The 21652-nt window shown below is 39.2% G+C and overlaps 1 long non-coding RNA gene across 1 annotated transcript in view; it reads left to right on the top strand.

Moving 5' to 3' along the window:
* LOC148190373 (uncharacterized) overlaps window positions 1-19200 on the top strand; it is a 74137-nt gene extending 54937 nt beyond the window's left edge. Inside the window, exon 3 of the long non-coding RNA XR_015777425.1 lies at window positions 18475-19200. This is a non-coding gene — a long non-coding RNA (uncharacterized LOC148190373). The remainder of the gene's footprint in view (window positions 1-18474) is intronic.
* The last annotated feature ends 2452 nt before the right edge of the window (window positions 19201-21652 follow it).

Genomic DNA, 21652 nt, shown 5'->3' with positions numbered 1-21652 from the left:
GCAAATGCTGGCACAGATGGTTAGACTTAGGCAAAAGAGGCACATTGTAAGGTGTAGACAAAAACATCGCAATCAGACGAGAAGTGAACGCCAGACTTCTGCATGAAAGTCCAGGGTTTGTTGGACAAATCCACTGCCCCTATTGCCCACCCTATAGGGACCGTCATGCTCCTTATATTATGACATCACTGGCAGCGTTTCAGCCTCATGCTGTCCAGCGTTGTATCATGCTGACGGGACAGGTTCCGTCTGGCCATGTTCGCAAGTGACATCAGCTCTCAGTGTATCATGCTGCCATGGCAGGTGCCATCCAGTTGTCTGGCAACATAACTTATACTGAAAGCACCGCAAAAGCTGCAATATTTGACAACTTCAGAATGAGACATGCTGAGAGTTACGTACTTGATGTAAAGTAATGCAAGTTAGATTTATGCAAGTAAAGTTTCTTAAGTTAGATTTAGAAAAACAGCCTAAAGCCATGTCTACTCAACTACTGACCCTAACTTCATATATGACACGCAGACTTTTCATACATGTGTATGAGTGTGACGGTCTCTTTAAAAACTGTGTGCGTATTTGCATAAATGTGTTCTCCTTGCATATGTAGGCCAAGTGTGGCATTTTGAATATCAGATAAACCAAGGTTAATAAATACAAATTTTTTTGGCAAACTAATTTAAATCGTGAGAGTTCACTGCGTGTATCTGTGTGCATGTGTGTGTATGAGTGTTATCTTTGGCCTCATTAAGAGTGAGTTGATGGGTTGGCAAGGTTAATAGAGATTCATAATCTAAGCACAGCTGAAACCCCCACACTCTTATAGGCTGGTTTTACACTGGTGTGTGTGTGTGTCTAATCTTCATACGCTTATAGACGTGATTTTTATGTGTGCTTGTCTCTCATATTTGTGCGGCTCTGCATGCACTCTGTAATCTGGTTTACAGGAAGCACGCCACAGCCAAACACATGGTCAATTTTCCCTCCCAGTCCTGTCATTAGCCTGGGGCCTAATCCTTAGTTATAATTCAGATGATGGGCCCTGCCAGTAGGGGCCCGCTAATAGGTCACATAAATCACAGTGTGAAACTTAGGCTGGGTCGAGGCCCAGCAAAGTCGGCCATTTTCCTCTTCTGCAGGCAGAAAGATCTCCATGTCGCTTGATTACCAATAAGGGCCGATGAAAAGGGCAGTTACACACACCCACGGTCCCACCCACACACACACGCATGCAGAAAGAGTGGTAATTTAAAGCTTTTCATGCTTTGAATACTGAGCGTGGTGAAATACCAGAGGAGTGCAGCTGAGCAGTGGGGGTGATTCTATGTTAGCTCGTGTTGAATGCTTGTTGAATGCGGATTACTTAATTCTAGCAGAACCATTTATCATTCTTTGAAACATCTGTACAAATTACAGCTCAAAGGAAATCATCCCGAATGGAACATAAAACCTCCGTTGTTTTTTAACCTGCCTCAGATAATCCATTTTTGCATCATGACATTGAGTCACCTTGAAGTAGGGTTTAGGTGTTTGTATTGTGTGAGATCACACAGTGGAAAATGGCCGTGTGTTAGAACAAGATTAACAGCTCTGGTCTGATATGGGATTATCACAGCTCTCTACCAGTAAAGGAATGACTGTGGATTAGATCTCACAACACAGATTAATCCAGAGCAATCTGCTATGACTTGATTTTGTAGAATGGGATTATTTCTTTGACATATGTCTGAAATATTAAAGATCTTAAACTCAATTTTTAAAGATTTACACAGCAGACTAAATGTTACCCATCTCCCTCTGACTAGTCTATCAGGATTCACAGTCAGACTTTGTTCTTCTAAAGGCAAGAGAATCACATTCCTGCTCCATGTCTCACCTCTTTTCTCTAAGGAAAGTTTTAAATTCTTTCAGCGTAAAGTTGGTCTGAGGCATGTGTGTGAGTTGGTCTTGCTTTGCAATGAGTCTATTGCTTTACAATGAGTCTTAAATCCTGCAGAACGATAAAGGGAAAAGAATAGAAATGTCAGACTCATCAGTTTTTTCAATCTGGTCTGAAAGGTTTTAACGGACATGAACAAACACCTAAAGATACCTGTTAAAAAAAGAAAAAGATCAGCAAAGAGGAAATGCTGCTTATGCATCATTTCAATTTTCAATTCAATTTTATTTATACAGTCTTAAATCACAGATCCAAATTTGCTTCAGAGGACAACATACAACCTTTGTCCTTGCACTCTCACAGCAGATAAGAACAAAACTCCTGAAGGAAATGGAAGAAACCTCAGGGAGAGCCACTAAGGTGGGACCTTGGATTGATGTGCAATAGATGTCACTTGTGTCTGCAAATTGACCAACCGTTGTGGTTTCTGGCCCGTTCTCAATCCGAACTCATAAAATAGTGCTGCTTTGTCAATGCTTTGGACATAAGAGCACAGTGCCAAATAGCACCTTTCACATGCCCTAGACACGCTGCTGGCCAGCATTAAGTTAGAACGCAGCCCGACTGAACTGGGTGTGGTGTTACTATACGCAGGTGAACGGCCAGATGGCACTTGACACGTCAGCCCAATACCTGTACAGACAGTGTCACTTGAGAACACAGCTGGACAAAGCTGCAATATGTGACAACTTGGGATGAGAATTTGTTGTAGTTTCCTGTGAGTTTCGCCATTCAAGGCAGTCTCCCGCATAACATGATCAAGCTAACGTCCCTTTTTTTGGCAGATGTGTTTGTCATAGAAGTCTCACACTAACCACCAAAAGTTACTGCCAAAGACTGCAAGGCAATTCCCTGCTGTTCTGCACCAAGGTGAGGGTGCAGAGTTTTGCACAGAGTAAACTGCCCGAAGACTGACTGAAACGCATTGACAACAGACAAGACAAATTATCATGACCAACCCGGTGTCACTCCAAAACTCATCAAATACCAACGCTTGGCAAGTGTGCTCAAGGCGTCAGATACAGATGCAGCAAGGCTCCCTTTACTGGCATTTTTGATGCTCTGAGGATCTGCCATACAATAAAAAGTCTGCATAGGGTGTTTGTGTTATGTGTGAAACCAAAAATGTCTGAGTTATTTTAAGAGCAAGATAGTGCACAAATATGTTTAGCATAATATGCGAGTGATGTATGTCATGTGATGTAAGTGACATGCGTTACATTACAATACATACACAATACATTACATTATTAGTAACAAATGTATTTTTTTAAAGCCACATACTTATTCTGGGAAGTAAACCTAAAAACATTTTTCTTTTCTTTTTTTCACTTATGTTCTCAGTTTATTTTGAAAAGAGACTGTATGCATGTACTAAGTGTAAATTGAGGTGCACTTTAGAGCACCAGAGTTTGATCTGTAGGGCCATTGAACAAGTGTTGGTATTTGGACTTGGAAGTGAGAATGTGTGTCCATGACAGAGGCTGTTATATCCAGATCAATTGCATGTGCTGAAAGAATCAAAGTAAGCTAGATTAAATATGTAGGTTAGTGATAACGGCATTGCAGTGTAAATCACAAACTCAGAACAATGTGTAGAAGTTGTTTGCTAAATTTAATGAACTACGCACAAAAAATGAAACTATTCTTGAAATTTTCACTTGCTTCTGCAATTTCATTTCAAAAATACCCTTAAAACATTGCAACATGCATTGCAAATCTTTTTTGAAAAGCTGCCGTGAAATCATTTTAGGCCAAAACAATCCCCCCAAATCCCATGAAATCATGGAGGGACTGGATTATTTTGTTATAGGACATTTAATCAATATTTGTTGACATAATTCACTGTATCCAAACGTCAGAAAAATAAGAAAATAAACCTCTGATTTTATGAAGATATCAAAGCTGAATTTGAACTGCAAAGGTCACTATGAGCGAGGAGATTTTTTTTCTGATGATGTTGTGTACATTCTGCTTCAGTGCTGATGGCACTTGGCCTACCATAATAATGTAGAGCCAAGGTCTTTGATGTGCAGATCAGAAATGAGGCGTCTTATATTCACAAAAATCTGCTCCCCATGCATTAAAGTGACAGGACTGTCCTGGTCCATCAGAATAACACACATTAAATAAAGGCAGGGCACTCAGTCATGCCACCACAGTGGCTATCATCTGATCCCTAATGTGTACATAAAAGACTCAAGCGATGGGTTCAAGTGCAAGTTGGAGATGATGAGACGATCTATTTAAGCCGACAAGCTTCACACTCGTCCCCATTACACATTCATGCAGCTGCCGATGCTTATGTGGTGTGGCTGAAATGGGCCTCTTGTGCCCGTTTTGCTCTGTACGTGTTGGCTATATATATATACATAGTTTAAGTGATCCTTTAAGAAATGAGCAGATTGAACAAAGATTCCAGCTTCTTCGATGTGAATATTTCCTATTTTCCTGATTAGTTTTGAGTTGTGGACAAAACAAGACTTTTGCAGATGTCATCTCGGGGTTTGGGAAACACTGATTGACATTTTTCACAATTTTCTGACAACTGAACAAATAATCCAAAAAATAAACGACAATGAAAATAATCATCAGATGCAGCCCTACTTTGAAGTTACAATTGAATGTAGTGACAAAAAACAGGTTTAAATTGCCAGGTGCACCAATTACTTATGGAAAGAGATGGAGCTTCATGCAAAAAAGTGAATGTAACAACATGTTAGGGAACATTGGAGGCTAAGTGACTGTTAATATTGAGGGCTGAGAGAAAGAACATCCTGTAATGAGTGAGTTCAACCAACACCTGCAGCTGACTCTCGAGATGTCAGCTAGTAATTAGTGTGCGATGTTTCAAAAAATCCTCTACAAGAGGCATAGAAACTGTGCATCTTTTGGCTTACTTGTCTTGAGTGTCGCTCATAAATTCGTGGATTAACAACCTCATCCAGGGCGGAGACAAAGATAAGCAGCAAATTAGCACAACATTAATGCAGGTCATTATTATAGCTGCTGAATTTTCACAAGTGTCCGCAGCTCAGCTCTCTGCCTTATGAGAAGGTATTTACAGTATAATGCTAACTGACATATAGAGGTCTCTAGAGCAGTATTTACACAGACAGAGGAGGATTAACTGGCTGCCTCAACTCTCTTCCTCACGCAAATATCCTCTCTCTTTCAATAAGTGAATAAACCATCCCTTCACTCACTGGTATGGAGAGAGAAAAGCCGTGGCTCTAGTTTTTTTTTTTTTTTCGAGGGCAGTCTGACATGACAATGAAGAGGCAGAAACTTGTTTCAGGGGCGACACAGGAAGATTCAAACTTTAATATTCATAACGGTGGGATTAGGTTAATCCTAAACATGGCGAGAGGATCTGACAAATGCTTTATGTGACTCAACAGGAATTAGGGTGTTAAATATTTCTAATAGTTGCTGTGGCCCACAGAGAAAAACTGAGTTAGAGGAAACCCAAAGTATGGGCTGAGCAGCCTGGTCTCACTTCTGAGGCATCAAAAAATGCCATTTTGGGCAGTGGTCCATTGTGTCAGATATGGATGTACAAGGCACTCTTTATCATCTGGCTTTTAACCAACTCCAACATAAAGCCATCTATTTTGCTACAAAACGCTCAGAGCAACAGATATAGTATAGAGAGCGAGAAAATCTACATGGAGTGGGTGGGAGATGAGATGGATTGGTTCAACAACATTTGATACACTGGGTACCCCTCCTGCATCAGTTCTAGATCTCCAGGGGTGGCATGTTAATTTACCATATTGCATCTGCATTGTGTCCAAAAAGAAACCTTCAGTTTTTATAGGAAATGGACAGTTTTTGCTCATTAAATTCATACAGTCTTTTCCAAACTAAGCTTACAACACTAGTATAAACAAAAGAAGAAAAATCACTTTTGGTTTACTGAGGGTTAGTCACCCTAATTACGTGATTAGGTTTAGAATAAAACATAATAGTTTGTCTTAAATTAAGTACTGTTGTTACAAATAATAATAATAGCAGTAAGTAATGTAATGTCACATGATGTGTGTCATTAGACACATACTAGCACACTATGGTGTTATCAAAATAACTCTCTTGACACAGACAGTGGGCTCCTGGGTGAAAGTCTGCAGAGTGATTGACCAATCCCGCGTGCCTTTCTTTACCGCTCTTTATACTACAACAGTTGCCTGGAATGTCTAAAACTGCCGCCATCCAGTGCGTCTTATACCGCCACTAAGGGTGCCTCTGTGAATCAGTGTCTGATGCACTGAACACGCGTCAGTATTTGATGAGTTGGGAGTGGGACCGTATTGCTAAGGTTCAGAAAATATTGTGGTTGACTCACATGACTAATAACTGACTAATGACTAACATGACTAAGGACTGATGTGAGAAAATAACTCAACATTGAAAATAAGTTTTTCGCAAGGTATGAACAACAGTCTCCTGGGTCAAAGTCCTGTGCTTAGGGCCACTGACCAAGCGTCAATATTTAACGAGTTGAGATAAGAATGTGTTGACCCCAACCTAGTATTTTTGTTGTCTAAACCTAACTGCTGATCTCCTGCATCAATGTCACAATCTGAATATTAAGAAAAAGATCACGTCACATTGAGTGATGCACTAATAGAAATGTTTACATACACATACAGTAGATGTTTGTGGAACTAAAAATCCAACTCTCTGCTCTGATGTTTGGATGTTAGGTGCTTTGTCTTTGTGGTTAAGTGGTGAAGGAGTCAGCTATGTTTTATAATCAAGAGAGGTAGGATTTCATTAAGAAGATAGAAGAGGTGCATCCAAAACTAAGTTACACAAAACGACCAGTACATATATACTGTATGTTCCAAGAGATTAATTATACCCCCACTTTCTGTTTTTAAAAATTAAGCTCTAAAAGCTGAAAAAGACAAAAGAAATGTTGGTACCTTGATTATATTTTCTGTTTACTGATTACTGACCAATTTTGCGTTTTTACCAGCTTTTCCTTGTACTTACAAGGGTAGCAGGTCAAAAATACAAACTTTTCCAGCCTTGTTCACTGTATATGTACGTCCACCTTAAATTAATGACTTATCCACATCTTTGAATGTTTCACAATGGAAATTATCCCAGAAGCAAGCGGAAAAAAAGAGGAAGAATTATCTCGTATTATCACAGCTTTGGCAGCACACAATGAGGTGCTAATTAGAACACAACAGGAAGACAAAAGTGTGTGTGCATGTAATCATGGATACAAACACACACACACAAGCACCTGTGCGACAGTACACTGAATGATAACTCATCGCTTTCAAATTTCTGCCCACAGCTCATTAAAGAATAATAAATGAAAACACTGAGATATTTTGACACTGTTGTAAATCTTCCATCTACAATATAATGATTTATTCTGAGGGTTATAATATAAAGGGAGGTGTTGTTTACTTTTTTGGTGTATCCATTTCCACTCAGTTTCTCTGGTGTACATCTAGAGTGTTTTCATGTTTTGACTTGCAGAGTGGATTTTTGTCAGTTGACTGAAAGCAACAGGTATGAACATGAGCGTTAGCCATTGGACATGCAGGCCAACAGTTTCAGTGAGACGTACCTGCAATTTGATTTATTTTGGACTACAATCAATCAACATCAGTTCTCTGTACATACTGAATCCATTAAATATGCAACTCTGTTACGTCATGTCACTAAACCACAGAGTTATCAGCTGTGTATTCGAGATCAGACTGGAGACGTAACAACTTAAAAGATGAGTTAGTCCATTCTGTATTCCTATGTTTGTAGTTTTTAAAATAGAAAACACACGTTTTATATTGTGACAGTTACTGGAAATGACACAATATAGTCAAGAGCAAGCAAGCTAGGTTATTACACAATGTTCATTTACCTTGCCAGACACTTTTAGCTCCATGGCAGTCTCCCTCCAACAAGCCGCCACCTTATTGAGGCTTTTGTGTAAAATAAGGAGGTATTGTGTAGATTATTCTTCATTTCACCCTCAAGAATTCTTCATCCGTTGCGGTGCTTTTCAAGCAAGCGACAGGAATAAAAAGAAATAGGGGTTCAACAAAAGTTCAGCTCGCAGCCAGTCACAGCACCTCTGTCATCAGCTTTAAATCCAAAATGTTGCCAAACTGGGTTTTAGTTTAATTAGTTAGTCATTGGTTTTAGTTTTCTTGACACTAATTCCACTGAGTCTCTTCTTGTCACCTCAAAAAACACTTAACTTTTACGTAAGCAAACACAGCATACACTGCTTTTTCCCCTCTACTGCTAATGTAGGCTACTTTTTACTTTGGTGGAACATGTCCTAATGAAAAATGTGGGTTAAACCAGTCTGCATGAAATAAACCTGTTGAAGCTTGTGCACGAGACCAGATTTGCAAAACTGGAAATCTACTGAACTGTACATAGCAATAAAAACAAAACCACAAAATTGCCAAAATATTGTTTTTTAGATTGACATTCTGCTTTGATGCTTATTAATCATCAGTTATTCATATATCAACCAGTTGTTTTATTGGTACATTTGGTCATTATCACGGTGTTTCCACCAAAAAATTACAGTGTAGTATCTCTGAAACCAAAAGTAACTCCTATGAACATGTACCTAGAACCTAGATCTGTCCAGTGTTTCCAGCACCGACAGTGCTCTTAAATGTAAGTGTTGTTTTTCAGTGTTCTGTCCAGCTTTTGCTGTACTTCCTCATCACTGGTAATAAAGAGTGAAGTCTGTACCTCATTTATCATCCACAAAACTGTTGCACAGCAACATTTTCAGTACAAAAAAGAACAGGCCGTAGTGAGTCTTTCTCTCTCTTTCTCTCAATGATATTTAAAATAGCACTTTTTGGTCCATCTCATGCAACAGCAGTGGTTTAGTGTTGCCTGAGCATGGAACTACAGTTAGGATTATAATATATGCAGTTCACATAATCTAGTTGAAATTTATATTTAAGAATGCTTGAAGGTCCAATCACAAATAAAAGTGCACATTGTCTAAGAAAGACAATAAAAACAAATGGATTGGTCAAAATTGATGTATTGAAATTTAAGGTGTGTTGATGCATTCACATCATCAACTCATACAATACAAGTAAATGTTCCACCTTGAAAGTTGATGTCAGTCAGCCCAGTGAATTCAATAATTTTTTCTCAGTCTACAACTGCTGCTAGAGGCTGCAAAACATCCCAACATCCCAAACAGCCCAATCAGTTGCCCACAGCGCCACCTTTTAGTACCAGATCAGTATGATACGTACACCAAAAGGAGTGACAAAAAATGGGGAAAACAGAAACGGTTGCATCCACAACTTTTTCATAACGGTAACACAAAACATGCTACTTAACTTCACCAAACTGCTTGGTCAAAACGGGGCTTATTTAACATTTATGACTACCATGGTTGCTAAAGAGTGAAAAATGTTGATGAGCTGATGTTCATCTACTGGATATGGAGCTGACAGCCTGAGAGGGGGTTGACTTCCTTCTCTGTGTGAGACGAGCATTTCTGAAATTGAAGCTAAGGAACCTCACCAGCATAGACTTGCCAACAATTCATCCTCATTTAGTTAATGAACATCCTCCTACACTTTCCATCTCTTTTGTCTTGCCCCCTCCACCTCTCACTTTTTCCATTTCTCTTCTTCTCCACTTTCCTTCTCCCTCTCTGACTAATTCACTGTCTCTCCTTCCCTGCTGTCTTTGTCTGTTTCTCTGGCTCTCTTGCTTGCGTCTGCCTCTCTCTCCTCCTGCAGTTTCCAATCTACTCGCCCCCACTCCACCAATCCTCCTCATAATGCTAATTACAGTAACATGAAATCATTAGGATAGCCATCACAATCTCTGCCATGCTAATTCCATAATCATCACTGTCTCTGCCTCTGGCCCTTGCAGCTAAGCAGGACTCATCGCAAGAGCTGGACAACCTGACTCCATCTCGACACACAGCAGCAATTAGTAAAGCCTTATTGCCAACAATCTATAGCACCAGTAAACAATAAAACTAATGTCTTTGTGTGTGTCCACTTTCCCCAAAGGATAGTGACTCAATTGCTGAGCATCAATCGTAGGTGCTCTTGTGAGCTGCAGGGTGTGCAGTCAAGCCCAGCGTATCTAGATTTCAGTTTAAACAAATTATTATACAATAAAAAAACGAATAAAAAATTTGTGACCTCAGAGGTCTAAATGTTATTTAGAACATGAGGTGAATCTAGGCCAAGTACAGTGTGATATCTGTGGGTTTTGTGGATTTTTTTCCTATAACTACAGTTGTCATTTTATTTCAAGGCTAATAGGTATAAACTAGAAATCCCTACATAATCCCCCTGGCCATTTATTGTCAATGACACAGCTTCAGAAAGTGTGTTGATCTGCACAGATTAGTCCTGGCACTCTTGAATTCATTTATTTTTGTTTTCAGTGGGAGAACCTTTTGCTTGTTCACAAATGAAAGCAGAGTGGGTGAAAAGATTACACTGAGAATTGTGTTTTTGTGTGGCTTTCTTTGGATTTTATGATATGTAATTGCCTCATTAATACGGGCAAAGTCTTGATTACTTGATTAGTGGTGATTAGCTGATTGCTAGGATGAGACACTGGGAACAAAGGGTGAATACACTTAGAGAATAATACTGTCTCTGTCTGACAAAGAACAGCCTAATGTGCTGCTGGATATGCTGCTGTAGAGATGACCCCTCTCGCTGCATGTGTCCAGGCTGGCCATGATTCTGCATACATTACCCTTGAGTCGAGGCAGCCAGAACACTGGAATTTAAAAGAGGCTCCCTCCTACTGACATCTACTTGCATTCTCCACCAGCCGTGGCTCTATGAAATTTCTTACAATCCAATTTATGTTTCATGAGGTGTCAAAGCCAAACACAACACAGGAATAATACTGTCAGCAGGGACACAAAGGTCACCTGTTGTGTGCACGTTATGCGCAAACACACACAGATAAAAACGTGGGAGGATTACGGCTTGATTATGATTGGCAGGTGTCTGAGCCGTTGACAGGTGTGATGGAGCTGACTATTAAAGCAGCAAGTCTCAGCTAACACTACCTGACACACTGCTAGCTCACCATCATTTTGACCATATGCTGACCTGCTATGGCTTGAGTTACTGCATGCTTGTCACATCACGTTTGGGTTGCTGATCCGAGGTCTGACATTGCGCTTCTCCTTCAGTCTCTCAGGTAATAATTGGTCCTGAGCTGTAATCCTGGTGTAAACCCAGGCTCAGTCCCTGACAAGGGATTATAATGACAGTGTTGCCAAAATTCATGATTGCAAGTTTCTGCTAAGAAAATAAAATCTAGCTTTCCTTTACAGATAAGATCATTTACAGAAAAGGCATTTTCTTGTAAGTGCTCTGATATTTAACAGAGCCAGATTTAAATTCTTATCATGGCTAGGCCTTTCTACAGATTCATAACATTTAAAAGAGACATTAACCAAATGAGACTCTCTCATAAAAACCTCCTTGCTCTGGTCTCTCTGTTGGAGATGACAGTCTCAATAGTCAATTCATAATGGTAAACAGACTTTGGCAAAGGATGCCTGTAGGGGGAGCTGGTGAGGGCTATTGCAGTGCTGTAAGCTGCCATCATGAGCGGGGAAGAAGAGTCTGAGCAGGGGTTGGGGGATGTAAACAGTTGCACACGTGAGGCAACCTGAACAGCACGTATTGTTTGCCGTTAGCATTTGGCTACCTAGCTAGTTGGGATGGACCCCGATGGGCCTAAAAAGGGGGGAGCGGTTCCAAAACAAATCGAAATAGTCCATAAAACCTGTGTCAGAAGCTCTACATGCAGACTGGATCCAGCTATTGAGACTGAGGATTCTGCTATGAGGATGACGGATCCCTCATCATCCTCTGCCGCTCTTCCTGAGGTTTCTTCCTTTTTTTTCCCCCGTTACTTTTTCAGGAGTTTTTCCTTAGGTGATGTGAGGGTCTAAGGGCAGAGGGATGTCGTGCACTGTAAAGACCTCTGAGGCAAACCATGTTTTGTGATAATGGGCTCTACAAATAAAATTGACTTGACTTGACTTGACTTGACTTGACTTGACTTGACTTGACTTGACTTGACTTGACTTGACTTGACTTGACAAAATGCCCCACACCACGGGACAGTGTTGGGAGGAAGCTGTTGTTAAAAACTTGATATCCTAGTGTTTTTTAAAAGGCTAAAAAGGCCATCAAAGACCCAGAACGCCAAAAACAAGTAAAATGTCTGAAGGTTTGGCCAAGTGGGTAAGTTAGGTGGTGGGTGTACTAGAGGTTGCTGGTTCAAGTCTTACCTGGAACATTTAACTTTTAAGGCATAAATATGATATAATACAGGCTGATATATGTGTCTGCTCTGCAGGTATAAGTCATTGATGGCGTACTTTGCAACAAACACTTAAAACATTTAAAAAATACACACAACTGTCTCCTTGTATCCTGGATTTTGATGCACTGAATACTGACATCCCTGCCAAGGACCTAGTAGATTATCGTTCTGACTCACATATCAGTGGCGTTTTTGACATATGTCACTGCCGACACTGAGCACCTCTAAAGCTTGCAGTGTCTAGAGGTTTAGCTCAGTGGGTAAGTCAGGTGGTTAGTGTGCCAGAGGTTGTTGGTTCAAGTCTTGCTTGGAAATTTGACTTTTATGGCATATACAATAAAATATCAGCCAATATATGTCTGCTCTTCTGATATAAGTCATCGATGGTGTACCTTGCAACGAATACTTAGAACAGTTAAAAGAAATACACAGTTGTCTCCTGAATTTTCATGCACTGAATCCTGATTTTCCCTGCCAAGGACTTAGTTAATTATTCGCTTGACTCAAATATCAGTGGAGTTTTCGACAGATGTCACTGCAGATACTGAGCTAAAGGGAACGCCGAAAGCATGCAACATGTGTGGAGGTTTGGCTCAGTGAGTAAATCAGGTGGTTAGAGTGCCAGAGGTTCCTGGTTCAAGTCTGACCTGGGTGACATTTGATTATCAGCCTGTGTCAGTCGAGTTCTTTATTGACGTCACCGCTGATACTGAATTTTCCATTCCAACACCAAATGACCCTTTTATCAACAGAGCAGACAGATATATTGGCGGATATTTTATTTTATTTATTCCATAAAATAACATTTGGCTGTAGATTCCTACAGTTTAGATACTGATTGTGATATTGCAAAACAAATTAAGGCACGTAAAGTTGAGTGATATAACTTTTTTGCCGATAAATCGGGTGAAGTGGTCCCCAAACAGGTAAAACCAGTATCAGCAGTGACGTCTGTTGAAATCATGGAATTTCAGCCTGATTGATATATCAGTCAAGTTTTCAACAGACGTCACTACTGATACGGAATTTTGCATTTCAACCCAACATGACCCTTATAGTAAAAGAACAGACAGATATATCAGCTGTTATTTTATTTTATTTTATTTATGTCAGAAAATAACATTTGGTAGTACATTCATACAGTTTAGACACTGATTGTGATATTGCAGAACAAATAAGGCACGTAAAGTTGAGTGATATAACATTTTGGCAGTTAAATCAGGTGAAGTGGTCCCCAAACAGGTAAAACCAGTATCGGCAGTGACGTCTGTCGAAATAAAGGAATATCGGCCTGATTCACATATCAGTCGAGTTTTCGACAGACGTCACTGCTGATACTGAATTTTGCATTTCAACCCAACATGACCCTTATAGTAAAAGAACAGACAGATATATCAGCTGTTATTTTATTTTATTTTATTTTATTTTATTTATGTCATAAAATAACATTTGGCTGTACATTCATACAGTTTAGACACTAATTGTGATATTGCAGACGATTTGGCACATAAAGTTGAGTGATACAACATTTTGGCAGTTAAATCAGGTGAAGTGGTCCCCAAACAGGTAAAACCAGTATCGGCAGTGACGTCTGTCGAAATAAAGGAATATCGGCCTGATTCACATATCAGTCGAGTTTTCGACAGACGTCACTGCTGATGCTGAATTTTGCGTTTCAACCCTGTATGACCCTTATATCAAAAGAACAGACAGATATATCAGCAGATATTTTATTTTATTTTATTTATGCCATAAAATAACATTTGGCTGGAGATTCATACAGTTTAGCCCATATTTGTGATACTGCAGAACAAATTAAAGCAGAAAAAGTTGAGTGATATAACATTTTGGCTGATTAATCAGGTGAAGTGGTCCTGAAACAGGTAAAACAAGTATTTGCAGATGCGCCTGTCGAAAATCAAGGAATATCGGCCTGACTCATATATTAGTTGAGTTTTCAACAGACGTCAAAACTCCACTAATGAGTCAGGCCAATAATCAACCATCACCTGTCCCAGGTAAGACTTGAACCAGCAACTTCTGGCACACTAACCACCTGACTTACCCACTGAGCCAAACCTCCAGACAATTTCCATGCTTTCAGCATTCCCTTTAGGTCAGTGTAGGCAGTAACATCTGTTGAAAATGCCACTGAAATGTGAGTCAAGCTGATAATCATCTAAGTCTTTGGCAGCAAACATCAGTATTCAGTACATGAAATTCAGGAGACAGTTGTGTGTGGGTTTTTTTAACGGTTTTAAGTGTTTGTGCAAGATACGCCATCAGTGACTTATACCTGTCATCGAAGACTCATATATCACCCTGTATTATATTATATTTATGCCTTAAAAGTTAAATGTTCCAGGCAAGACTTTAACCAGCAACCTTTGGTACACTAACCACCTGTCTTACCCACTTGGCCAAACCTTCAGACATCTTGCATGCTTTTGGCGTTTGTTTTAGCTCAGTATCGGCAGTGACATCTGTCGAAAACTCCATCGATATGTGAGTCAGACCGATTATCAACTAAGTCCTTGGCAGGGAAAGTCAGTATTCAGTATATGAAAATTCAGGAGACAAGAGGACAACTGTTTTAAGTGTTCGTTGCAAGGTACATCATTGATGACTTATAACAGAAGACTAGACATATATATTAGCAGATATTTTATTGTATTTATGCCATAAAAGTCAAATGTCACTTATTCCAGATAAGACTTAAACCACCAACCTCAGGCACAGGAACTGCTTGATTTACCCACTGAGCCAAACCTCCAGACACTTTGCATGTTTTCGATGCTCTGTTGAACTAGCAATCTCATGGTATTTGAGTTGGTGTTTAAACAGACCAAGCCAATGCATCTGACACTTCACCTGTGTCTTACCTTGAAAATAGCTCTTTGTTTTGGATAACTGAATTCACCTGTCCTGGGTAAGGTTAGAACCAATGATTTCATAATTTGCATGTAAGCCCTCTAACCTACTGAGCTAAACTTTCAGACATTTCAGCTGTTTAAAGTTGCTCTTCAGACTCTTCTCTGGAAAGCAGCCTGTAAAACTTAACTTAATAATAATTGATTAATTAATTAATATACATGAAGTTGCATTGATTTGGTCTACAAATGATAGACACTGAGATGATGTGGAATTTATGTGCCCCCCACTGCCAACTAGTGAGCGCTGGAAATACTACATCATGTGAAATATCTCACTCCAGGATCCAAACTCTCTGCATTCATTATCTGACTTTCACAGAAATGAATGATCACTTTAGCTAGAGTTCACCAGTACCCCGACATACATGGGGGTGTGAGGGCCCTTTCAGAGCTGCTTGCAGCTTTAATTAACAGGCTATATTCCACAGTCCTTTAAAGTAGCTGTCAGCTAACCTCTTTTAAAGAAGCCCACTCTTGATACAGATGTTTTAGCAAACTATAGACAGATATCTAATCTCCCCTTTATTTCTAAATTTCTTAAGAAAGTAGTTGCTAATCAGCTTTGTGACTTTCTCCAAGATAATAGTTCATTCGAGGACTGGTCTCTGTATTAATCCTATTAGATCTCAGTGCCGCATTTGACACCATTGACCATCCAATCATACTCCACAGACTGGAACACTTAATTAGCCTTAAAGGAACTGCATTAAACTGGTTTAAATTCTACTTATCAGATCGTTCTCAGTTTGTTCATATTAATGATCAATCCACCATGCAAACTAAGGTCTGCTTTGGAGAACCAAAAGGTTCTTTACGTAGACAAATCCTTTTCACTTTATATATGCTTCCCCTAGGCAACATTATTAGAAATCACTGTAAATTTCCATTGTTATGTGGATGATATGCAACTGTATCTATCTACAAAGCCAGATGAAACCGATCAGTTATCTAGATTACAAGCATGTAACATAAAAGCCTGGATGAGTTGTAATTTCCTGATGTTAAATTCAGACAAAACTGAAGTTATTGTACTTGGCCCCAAACACCTCAGAAACTCCTGTTCTATGAATGTCATTTCTTTAGATGGCATTACCTTGGCCTCTAGCAAAACTGTAAGAAACCTCTGAGGTATATCCAATCAAGATTTATCTTTTACCTCCCATATGAAACAAACTTCAAGGACTGCTTTCGTTCACTTGCATTACATTGCAAATGTTAGGCATATCCTGTCTAAAACAGACGCAGAAAAATTTGTGCATGTATATGTTACTTCCAGGCTGGATTACTGCAATTCCCTATTTTCGGGTTGCCCTAACAAGTCTCTGAAGTTTCTCCAAGTGGTCCAGAATGCTGCTGCAGATATACTAACAGAACCAAGGAATACTTCTTCTGTTTTAGCTTCTTTGCACTGGCTCCCTGTAAAATCCCAAACTGAATTTAAAATCCTTCTCTTTACCTACAAAGCACTGAATGTTCAGGCTCTGTCTTATCTTTCACAGCTCATAGTTCCCTGTCAGCCCTCAAAAGCACTGTGCTCTGAAGACACAGGGTTACTTGTGGTCCCTGAAGTCTCCAAAAGTGGTATGGGAGCCAGAGCCTTCAGTTACCATGCTCCTCTTTTATAGAACCATCTTACAGTTTCAGTCAGGAAAGCAGACACCGTCTCCTCTTTAAGGATAGACTTCAGACTTTCCTCTTTGATAAAGCTTAAAATTAGGGCTGGCTTGGGTTGCCTGGACCAGCTCCTAGTTAGGCTGACATGTTTAGTCTGCTGGGGGACTTTCTATGATACACTAAGCTCATTTTTCCTTCTCTTGCGCCCTCCATCTTCAAATGTTCATGTCTTTTTACTGTATTACACTAAATCAGCTTCTTCTTCAGAGCATTATGCTCCCGTTTCGTAAATTTCCCTGATCTTGGCTGCAATCTTGGCTGCGCCTGGATCGTGGTGATGGCTGCGCGGATGCGGTGATCCTGCGTTTGGCATTGCTTGTGCTGTGGCTGCACTGATGCTGTATCTCCAGCTCAGCCTGGAACATGGTCTTGGTTGTGCTGTTGCTATGGTTGTGTCTGTGGCTGCGCCTGTGTTGTGGGCATTGGTTGCACCGATGCTGTGATCATGCTCGACTCTACCTTCTACTGCAATTATTATTAGTCATGCCTCCAATATAATTATACAGATGGGACTGTTATCAACACATACAACATTTGCATGAAACATTGCATGCTATCATAAATTGCATTTATTATTTTTATGTCTATCACTATTGCTATATGATATGTTGTTGTTACCATTATTGCTGTTCATCTCCCCCCCTCTCTTTCTCTTTCACTTTAATGTAATTGTTATTTACGACATCTATTGCAGGTCTGAGGTCTGTGACGCCCCCCCGTTTGTAGGTTTTTTTTGTGAGAGATTTTCCTTAACATCGATATCATCAATAACATCAACTTGACTTGACTTGTGTGGTTTTCAGTTCTTTTTTGGCCATGTCATATTTTGACATTTTTCACCATACTACTGTTTGGGGTTTTTGTTTGTTTTTTCGACATGCTATATTATGATGTTCTGGAATATTTTTTTCAGCATTCTATACTATGACTTGTCTTAAAATGCTGTTTTATGTGGTTTTCAGCTGTTTTTTGGACATGTCGTATTTTAACATTTTTCCTCCATACTATACTGTGGTATTTTCTGTCGTGTTTTTTAATTGCTATATTATGATGTTTTTTAACATTTTTGGACATTCTATACTGTGACATGTCTCAAAATGCTATTTAATGTGGTTTTCAGCAGTTTGTTGGACATGTCATATTATCACATTTTTCACCATACTATAGTATGCCGTTTTTGGTCGTTTGTTCGACATGCAATATTATGATGTTTTTGGAAGTTTTTTCGACATTCTACACTAATAAGTTTATCCAAATGCTATTTTATGTGGTTTTCAGCTGTTTTTTGGACGTCATATTTTGACTTTTTCCGTCATACTGTACTGTGGTGTTTTCAGTCGTTTATTCGACTTGCTATATTATGATGTTGGGTTTTTTTTACGTTTTTTCGACATTCTATACTATGACGTATCTTGATATGCTGTTTTATATGGTTTTCAGCTGTTTTTTGGACATGCCATATTTTGACATTTTTCGGCAAACTATAGTATAGCGTTTGCTGTCGTTTTTTCAAAATGCCATATTACAATGTTTTGGCCGTTTTTCGACTTTCTATAATATGACATGTCTTGACATGCTACTTTATGTGTTTTTCAGCTGTTTTTTGTACGTCATTGTTGGGAGACCGGCCATGGATGGAAACTCCAACCCAGATCCGAACCCAAGCTGTTCATTCCCCCCGAGGGAAATGAACCCCTTCATGAATAGGCAAACGGCCATGGCTTATGAGCATGTTTAGCATGTTTATGAACAAGCAGCAGCGGCCGTCCAAGCAAACAGTGACAAGAAACAAAATGTGAGGAAGCTTTTATCAAATCATGACACCCCAAGCAACAGGAGGAAGCTTCTTCTCGAACAACCCGAATGCCAGCCAATGAGGAGAGACGGACAGTGGAGAGAGTGATGATGCAACGGACCTCCAGATAAAGAGGAAAAGCAGACCATTTTGTGGAAATCTTCGGGACTTTCTGTACTTGCTTAAATCTTGTGTTAGATAGTATATATCGCTCCTGTAAAAAGTAGTGAAGTAACCGGGGTTTTTGATTTACACTTGAGGTGACTGAGGTGGCATTTGATTATTTGGAGTGTCAGAGAAAGGGGGAAGACGCAGGCTCTTCATGAGGAGAGCCGCAGCTCCTTGACAGTCATATTTTGACATTTTTCAGCATACTGTCTAATGACGTATTTGATTGTTTTTTCAACATTCCATGTTATGACTTGTCTCAACATGCTCTTTTATGTGGTTTTCAGCTGTTTTTTGGAAATGTGATATTTTGACACGTTTGGCCATACTTAAATATGGCACATTCAGTCGTTTTTCAACATGCTATATTCTGGTGGTTTTGGCCCATTTTGCAACATTCTTTGCAGTGGAATGTCTTGGCACGCTATTGTGGGCGGTTTACAACTTTTTTTGTGGGACATGTCATATTTTGACATTATTCAACATATGGCATTTAGGGTCATTTTTTCAGCATGCATTGTTATGGTGCTTTTGGCCGTTTTTGCAACATACTATGCTATGGAGTGTCTCGTCATGCTTTCTTATGCTGTTTTGAGGTGTTTTCAGTCATGTTTAGCCATACTGTACCCTTCCCTTTTCGTGCTACATCATGGTGTTTTGGGCCATTTTTGCAACATTCTATGCTATGGGGTGTCTTGGCATGCTTTTTCACACTGTTTTCAGGTGTTTTCAGGTGTTTTTGGGACATGTCATGTCTTGACATTTTTAGCCATACAAAAGCCCTGCTTTTTTGGTCATTTTTTAACATCAATTATTATGGTGTTTACAACATACTATACTATTGTGTGTCTTGGCACACCATTTTATGCTGTTTTAAGGTGTTTTCAGGACATGTCATATTTTGCCATTTTTATCAATACTATAGCCTTGCCTTTTTGGTCATTTTTTAAATATGCATTATTATGTTGTTTATAGCCAATTTTACAAAATACTATCCTATGGCGTGTCTCAGCACGCTATTTAATGCTGTTTTGAGGTGTTTTCAACTATTTTCAGGACGTCTCAAATTTTGACAGTTTTGCCATACTATAGCCTTGCTCTTTCGGTCATTTTTGCGACATGCTATATTATGGTGTTTTTGGCAGTTTTTGCAGGTTTTAATGCTATGGCGTGTCTCAGCACACTATTTAATGCTGTTTTGAGGTGTTTTTAACTGTTTTTGCGACGTGTCAAATGTTGACAATTTTGCCATACTATAGCCTTGCTCTTTCGGTCATTTTTTCGACATGCCATATTATGGTGTTTTTGGCCATATTTGCAAGTTTTAATGCTATGGCGTGTCTCAGCACGCTATTTCACGCTGTTTTGAGGTGTTTTTAACTGTTTTCGGGACGTGTCAAATTTTGACAATTTTGCCATACTATAGCCTTGCTCTTTCGGTCATTTTTTCGACATGCCATATTATGGTGTTTTTGGCCATATTTGCAAGTTTAAATGCTATGGCGTGTCTCAGCACGCTATTTAATGCTCTTTTGAGGTGTTTTTAACTGTTTTTGCGACGTGTCAAATTTTGACAATTTTGCCATACTATAGCCTTGCTCTTTCGGTCATTTTTTCGACATGCTATATCATGGTGTTTTTGGCCATATTTGCAAGTTTTAATGCTATGGCGTGTCTCAGCACGCTATTTAATGCTGTTTAGAGGTTTTTAACTGTTTTTGGGATGTGTCAAATTTTGACAATTTTGCCATACTATAGCCTTGCTCTTTCGGCCATTTTTGCAACGTGCTATATTATGGTGTTTTTGGCAATTTTTGCAGGTTTTAATGCAATGGCGTGTCTCAGCACGCTATTTAATGCTGTTTTGAGGTGTTTTTAACTGTTTTTGCGACGTGTAAAATTTTGACAATTTTGCCATACTATAGCTTTGCTCTTTCGGTCATTTTTGCAACATGCTATATTATGGTATTTTTAGCAGTATTTGCACTTTTCAATGCGATGGCTCAGCACTGTATTTAATTCTGTTTTGAGGTGTTTTCAGCTTTTTTTGGGACATGTCAAATTTTAACATTTTTGCCATGCTACAGACTTGCTCTTTACGTCATTTTTCGAAATGCTATATTATGGTGTTTTTGACCTATTTTGCACATTTTAATGCAATGGCGTGTCTCAGCATGCTATTTTATGCTGTTTTGAGGTCTTTCAGCTGTTTTTGGGACATGTCAAATTTTGACAATTTTGCCATACTATAGCCTTGATCTTTCGGACATTTTCTCGACATGCTATATTATGGTGTTTTTGGCCATTTTTGCATGTTTTAATAATATGAAGAGTCTCAGCACCCTATTTAATCCTGGCTTAGGTATTTTCAGCTGTTTTTGGGACATGTCAAATTGTGATATTTTTGCCATCTTCCGGTCAATTCTTCGACATGCTATATTATGGTGTTTCTGTGAGTTTTCACACATTTTAATGCTAGTGCATGTCTCAGCACGCTATTTAATGCTGTTTTGAGATGTTTTCAGCTGTTTTTTGGACGTGTGAAATTTTTGACAATTTTGCCAAACTATAGCCTTGCTTTTTTGGTCATTTTTGGCCATATTTGCATGTTTTAATGCCATGGCGTGTCTCAGCACGCTATTTTATGCTGTTTTGATGTGTTTTGACTGTTTTCAGGACGTGTCAAATTTTGACAATTTTGCCATACTATAGCCTTGCTCTTCCGGTCGTTTTTTCGACATGCTGTATTATTGTATTTTTGGCAGTTTTTGCACATTTTCATGCTATGGCGTGTCTCAGCACACTATTTTA

Source organism: Plectropomus leopardus, chromosome 1, assembly GCF_026936395.1.
Source record: "Plectropomus leopardus strain MGB_pleo_1.0 chromosome 1, ASM2693639v1, whole genome shotgun sequence".
Classification (NCBI taxonomy): domain Eukaryota; kingdom Metazoa; phylum Chordata; class Actinopteri; order Perciformes; family Serranidae; genus Plectropomus; species Plectropomus leopardus.
This window is presented reverse-complemented; position numbering and strand designations above follow the sequence as displayed.